The sequence below is a fragment of the Acanthopagrus latus genome, chromosome 15 (assembly GCF_904848185.1).
Source record: "Acanthopagrus latus isolate v.2019 chromosome 15, fAcaLat1.1, whole genome shotgun sequence".
Classification (NCBI taxonomy): Eukaryota; Metazoa; Chordata; class Actinopteri; order Spariformes; family Sparidae; genus Acanthopagrus; species Acanthopagrus latus.
Genome location: NC_051053.1, coordinates 24,942,947 through 24,948,946, shown reverse-complemented (window position 1 = coordinate 24,948,946; position 6,000 = coordinate 24,942,947). Strand labels below are relative to the sequence as shown.

Genomic DNA, 6,000 nt, shown 5'->3' with positions numbered 1-6,000 from the left:
GCAATTTCTGCATCTCAATGTGCAATGGTGTAAATACTGTTGGAGTTTTTGTTTCCTATTCATATTGTTTCTACTGCTCCTTTATATATATTTCTAAATATATTTTTGACCACAACCTGTTTTTCATTGATGTGTTTTGATTGTTTGCTGTCCACTTTGCTGCTGTGATGTTGCAAACTTCCCTGTTGTGGGACTAATGAAGGATTATAAAGGGATAATATTTGCTGGAATCACTGGATGAGTTGGTGAATGTTTGGTTTCTTTTTCTCTCACACAGAAACTTGATTGTGGCTGGACCGAGACAACTTCTCCTTTCAGTTTGATTACCAAGGATTGCAGGGTTTCTCAATTTTAAAGATTAGAAGGAAACTGAAGGACAAAGACAGATGGACTGTTCGGGAAATGATACATAAGGTCGAGCTATGTGTAACGACTCTGTTCTGAGTTATTGATTCAGATAAAGTTAGCTTCCTGTTGCCAAGAAACATTTTAGTAGATTCCTGACTTTATGTTTTATTCTGACTTCAACCGTCTTCACTGCATCATCCCACCTCAGCCATGTTTCTCTTCTTTAGCTCTCCTCTCCTTGCTAACCACTTTACCTCTTTCTTGATCTCCCAAACAGAAAATTTGCACAAACGTTCACTTCTGCAGTTTTGTCTCCTGTAATCACATGTTGACTTTGACTCCCTGATGCATAGAAAACATTTCCTCCCCTGAACTTGAGACTGAAATCAAAACACTGACATAGCATTGCAAAATGCCATAAAATATACTGGCATCAAAGCAAAAATAAACCATCTGACCTTTTGGAGTTTTGAGCCTTCCGAAAGGCCCTGACGGCATTAAGATTTGTTTAGATCTCATGTTGCTCAAGAGGAGGCTCTGCTCTAAAGTTTTCTTCACTCCAGTATTTCACCACAAAGTCAACAATGGATAGAAATGGGCTGTGAAGCACTGACAGGCTAATTGGTAAAAGTAAACACTCCTCTGCACTCCTTTCCTCTCATCCCCTCCTGCTCGCCTCTCTTTGTTTGCATTTAACTTTGCACAACAAGGGCCGATGCTCGGGATTTCTCCATTTCAACAAAATCAACAACGGAAACAGATGGACTGTGAAGTGATGCAAGGCCATCTTCACTGAGACAGGATCACTCCTTTCTATCAAACAGTTCCCTCGTCTCACTGTCTGCCCGATCCAATCCAATCAGCTGCGTTAAAAAACAAAAAAAAAAAAAAAAACAGTTGTTAGGCAATAACATTATTGCAACAAAAAGTAACTATTCTCATCTCTACTTTCCTCCTCTCCCACTCTTTTCCCACCGTGTGCTCCCCTCCCTTTCTCCATTCGTAAAGACTGACTCTCTCTCTCTCTCTCCCACTCCTTCTCCTCTCTCTCCTCCTCTCTCACCCCTCTCTCCTCAGAATGTGTATTTAGTATCATTGACATTTCGGTTTTCACAACAGCAGATTGTGTTTCCACAGAAATAGTATCAGCTGTAAACCATCTGAAACATCAGCATGCACCATCAGCACATGGGCTTTTTTTTTTTCTGGGAAACCTTTCAGCACGGCACAGATCGCCGCCAGGTGCATCCGGGGGCATGCTGGGTATTTTTCGCCGGCACATTTGGATACCGAGTGGGATCAGACAGATTAGCATACTTTATTGAGGGCGTGTTAAATGTCTCTTGTTAAAAATAGGGCTCTCCCCGTTACCAACAGTTTGGAAATCCTGAGGACCTGCAGAGCTTCAAATATTATCTGGTATCAGATATGCTGCCGATCCAGGCGACGTGACGCGCTGCAGATCCGACGGTCATCATGTTTTCCGTGCATAATGGAAAGTTTCACATTTAGTTTTATTTGTCATCACCATGATCCAAACAATGACCATGTGTAGCTAGATACCACTGCACTGCCATGTCAACAATGGAAGCAACATTTAGACTGTGGTCTATAGTTTCTCATGCTGTATTTATTTATTTGCGAATCTGTTTTCAACGTCCAGCATACAAGATGTAACAAATGGTTGCCCTAATGTTCATATTGCTCCTGGTCATGAGCCACAAATAACATTCTTTAAAGGGCAACGCCACCTATTTTTACACATTACATCACATATGTGAAAAAAAAGTCCTTTTGTGGCTCCAGATGAGGCTGCATGTAATCAGGTATATTGCCTCCAGTGATGTCAGTCAGTGGTAGAGTTGGATTATGGGTAATACAGTTGCCAGGTTTTGTGAAGTAGCAAAGTGTGGAATAAAAGAAAAGAGACATCTCTAGTTGTGCTGTATTGATTTTGATCATTAGTTTTTTTTTTAAGCTGGCCATAATTAATCCAACTGAGTGCTTTCAAAAAAATGTGGCGCTTACATTACCCACAATGCAACTGAGTGGCATAACTCGAGGCAATTGATCAGATGACAAGCAGCGTCCTTTGGAGCCACAAAAATGTGCTACAGCACCTTTTTGTTCACCTACGCAGCAGCTCTCCTCTAGACCTGTAAACACACTCGCTGGTGTAAAATTGGCAGAGTGAACCTTTAAATAACATTATCTTGCTTCTGGGGACACAACAGAATCTGGAAATGATGTCATTATTGAAATAGAACTTGCAGAGAAAAACAATTCAAACAAAACATGAATAACAGCGTAATGTGATTTTAATGGAGGATTATATGGGTGTGATTTCGACATAACCTCACTGCGGCACAGAAAAACATCCGTTCACTGCTGCGACACGACAGAAATAGAGCCTGTGGAGCCTCTCTAACTCTGAATGTGAGTGTGTGTGTGTGTGTGTGCTTGCCCTGGACACCACAAATGACACACGACAGTTCCGGCGAAAATAGAAATAGTTCCCTCGAAGATCGAGACAAACTGTGCCTGCATGTATGTGTCAGACACCAGACAGATTCTGGGAGTCAGCTGTAAAAGCTCCAAAAACACTATTTTCATTACTCACTACACAAATATGTGCACATATGTGTGTCTGTGTGTGTGTGTGTGTGTGTGTGTGTGTGTGTGTGTGTGTATGAGTGTGAGTGTGTGTCACACTAACTCATAAACAGGGGATTCACTAGAAAAGGACCTGATCTAATTTCCTCAGTAAATTCCCACTGACTAAAACAACGTGCAGGTTTAGTCATTTTACTTCCTCCCGTTTGTTTTTTCCTGCTGATATTTTCCATTTTTTGTACATTTGCTCGCAATAAAAGAGTTCACTTCATGAGCTGCATCTCATTTCAGAGGAGCCAATTTTTGTTTTCATCTCAGTAAAATGAGCTAAAGTAGCCTGCAGTATATGATACAATATCAGGGAAAAAAAAAAAAATGATACAATCCCATAAAACTTTATAGGGCCATTTTGTGAAAATGGACACTCGTTGTTTTATACGGGGAGAGATATAGCTCCCGCTCCTTAAAGCGAAAGTGAACTTTGAAATAGATTTCACACACAGAGCCATCAGAATCCAGCCATCCTGCTTCTACCCTGCACTTATCCTCTATTACTGCTGCCTCAGCCGTCGCAGTTTATTTCTCCTCAGCGTCCCTCTGAGAGATCTGAGCTGTTACAACGAAACAAAGAAAAAAAATGTCTTTACAACTGCTTCCTGCCAGCTTTCATTTTGCACATTCCGAGAGCTTCGCAGGGAAACAAAAGCAGGGGGGATTAAAAAATGTTCTCTCGACGACAAGACCTCAGTAAGGGTCGCATCTTAATCTGAAAATCTGCTCGTGACGCTGCTTTTTCTTCTCGGCACAGTAATTATATTACACGGCTTTGGACACAAACACATGCGAGCATCCAACTACTAAACTAAAGCTCTTTATTGAGAAGAAAGCCCTATTCACAGTATAAATATCATTGAGCTGAACATCACTGCAGCTCAGTGTGCAGTTGTTTGAGTATTGTCCTTTTTGAAATGTTCTTACTGCTCATCGGGTATCATATTTATTTTTTTCTTTGTGTTCATGTTCATATTTTTGTGTCATTACTCAAATTTGTGGGGACGTTTTTTTCAAGTTTAAATGCGGGTTGGAACAGAAAGATGTCGCCATGTAACAGTTAGGATTGACTGTGTTATGACTGACAGTAGTCAGGTGAGATTCACTGCGCCTTCCTAACAGAGCTCTGGTTCAGCTCTGGAGGAGGAGTTCAGCGGTTGCTGCACATGAATACATGTCAATTAAATATCTGTGCAATTTGTCATAAGCTGCACTTGTGCTTTTGAATCAGAATACGCAAAATAACATGTCAAAACATGTCAAGAAAATCTAATCAACAGCTTTCTTTTCAGTGGCAGATATGCAACAGAGTGGTGAGAAGAAGCTGAACAGCTAAAGTATGTGTGCCATGTAAGGCTGGATGCTAGATAAAGGACGGACATGCAAGCAAATCTTAGCCTAAACTTAACAACATACTTTTTTTGCAAACTTTCCTCAGTAACATTGTCACAGGGGGGGAAAAAAAAAAGGAAAGCAAACCCACCGGAGTCTCACCAGTGTATCGGGCTGGATTAGGTTCCTTCAGTCTCAGACCGGCAGACTCTGAACTGTCATGTCGAGACACAACCTGAGGCTGCTCCTCTGACAGCACATCACTGGAAACGTTGGTGGATTAACAGAAGCTTTGGGTCGGTACATCCAGAAAGGTTCAGTTTTTTGTCGAGCAGAGCTGTCTCCTACTTTTCGTTGAAAAAAACGAAAAAAAAAAAAAAAAGCCAGGGTCGTCTCTTCAACGAAGTTCATAAAATGTTACCAGACTGTCATGCAGCAGCTATAAGATATTTCTGTTATTATATGTAGTGCATATGAGTCTGTCACTTTACAAAATGGATGATTTACAGAATGTTTGCCAAATACAGTAAGTCCACATCAGTATATTGCACTGTTGTATACCCTGGACACACATTAGATGTGGCAGTGCTGGGTACACTGCAGAGATGACAGGACCGTGAAAAGACGAGGGTCAAGCTAAATGTAGACAGCAGATGACACATTGTGGAGTCTGCTTTCTCAAGAGGGCAGCTTGCAATTTAAAACAACACATATGCTCAGAGCCAAATCAGGAAGAAGAGTGACATTCCTCCAGCGTGGAGAAGAGATGGGGGTTACCACGCTGAACATGAGCACATCTCAAGATTCATTTTTTTACCCTTTATGGTCCCAAACAAACAACACAATGCTACAAAGCATTTTTCTTCCCATCCTGCCACCCCTCTGCATCACAGTGTGGTTGGGTCTGATCTGAAGTGTGCACCCAACAGTGATGTCACAGTGCAGTGACGGTCAGTAATCTTCGGAAATAACCCAAAAAACCCTGAGCTGTAAACACAACTGGATGGATTTGACATGTGGTAGTCGACTCAGAGACCGCGTCAGCCTGCAGGACATCAGACTGATGAACTCTTACAGCTCTCAAGGTCATTCATATATCACTGTACATTGGATATATTAGTAGTATCAGTGATTGTCTTACTTTCAAATTCAACTTGAATTCCATTTTAAGTGCATGTATTTCATAAAATCAAATGAGCTGAAGTTGACACAACATTTCATGATTCAACCGGTTTGCTTTGATGTACCGGCAGCTGTCTTCATGTTCTGATGGTGTCTCTGGAATGCTTTCGTTTTCTGTCGGCCAACACGACACACAAACATTTATACATGTCTATCAATTCTGTATAATTTCTACCAATTTTGCACATTTTACATATCTGGGGATAAAAGCATGCTATTCACCCTGACGCAGGTTCAAAAGATGCAGTTTGTGTTTCAATAACTGTATGCATGTCTCTGATCTGTGCAGCATAAAGGTGTTTACGAATGTTCTTTTCATTGTGCAAACACGTGTTGTATAATGACAAAGAAATTACGCTCTACAATGTGTGTTGTATTATGACATTCTCATTCAAATTATTACATTATCAATTTGGAAAATAATTTTTAAAAAAAAAGTCGACCTTGCTGGGGCTTCTTCGCCCAAGATAATAG

General features: G+C 40.9%; 1 long non-coding RNA gene across 1 annotated transcript; it reads right to left on the bottom strand.

The window, feature by feature from the left end:
• Nucleotides 1-3,385: 3,385 nt before the first annotated feature.
• LOC119033575 lies at nucleotides 3,386-5,560 on the bottom strand. The gene is made up of 3 exons (XR_005079303.1): nucleotides 5,486-5,560; nucleotides 4,507-4,688; nucleotides 3,386-3,572 (listed from the first exon to the last, which is right to left on the bottom strand). It is a non-coding gene; the product is annotated as an uncharacterized LOC119033575 (long non-coding RNA).
• Nucleotides 5,561-6,000: the final 440 nt, after the last annotated feature.